Genomic DNA, 894 nt, shown 5'->3' with positions numbered 1-894 from the left:
TGAGGTAATAGGAGCCAACAGGGAAACATGGGTGAACTATCTCAAAGTAATCAAGGAATGTTCCTCCAAGAAGGTGACACAGCCAAAAGTCCGGCTGAAGTGCCTGTACACCAACACATGCAGCATGGGCAAAACAGAAGGAGTTTGAAGCTACCATGCTGCTAGGAAGCTATAACCTGATTGCCATTTCAAAACTCGGGACAAATCCCATGGCTGGAATGTGACTATCAATGGCTACAGGCTGTTCAGAAGGGACAGCTGAGGAAGGAGGGGTGGAGGTGTTGCCCTCTACATCAAGAAATGGTTCGAGTGTGAAGAGCTGTCCCTGAAGAGTAGCCACAAGCAGGTCAAAAGCCTGGAGAAGAGAAGGCTCTGGGGAGACCTTATTGTGGCCTTTTGGTACTTAAAGGGGGCCTACAGGAAAGAATGGGACAGTCTTTTAACAGGGCCTGCTGTGACAGGACAAGGGGTGAAGGTTTTAAACTAAAGACGGAAGATTTAGACTAGAGATAAGGAAGAAATTTTTTACAACGGGGTTGGTGAGACACAGGCACAGGTTACTCTGAGAGATATTTGATGCCCCATCCCTGGAAACGTTCAAGGTCAGGATAGACAGGGCTCTGGACATCCTGATCTAGTTGAAGATGTCCCTGCTCACTGCAGCGGGGTTGGACTAGATGTCCTTTGAAGGTCCCTTCCAACCCAAACCGTTTTATGATTCTGTGATTCTATAACCCATGCATATAGCAGGCTTTTAAATAAACAATGCCAGCTTATATAGTTGCCCCTAGCAAGTTTCATGTGTCTGCACCGACCCTCACAGTTACCCCCACAGCTGACACATGGTGCTCCTTGTCTGTGACAAAGAGTAGGGCATTGCTGAACATGACACTA

Source organism: Buceros rhinoceros, unplaced genomic scaffold (genome assembly GCF_000710305.1).
Source record: "Buceros rhinoceros silvestris isolate BGI_N320 unplaced genomic scaffold, ASM71030v1 scaffold39706, whole genome shotgun sequence".
NCBI classification, from domain to species: Eukaryota; Metazoa; Chordata; class Aves; order Bucerotiformes; family Bucerotidae; genus Buceros; species Buceros rhinoceros.
Note: the sequence above shows the minus strand (reverse complement) of the source record.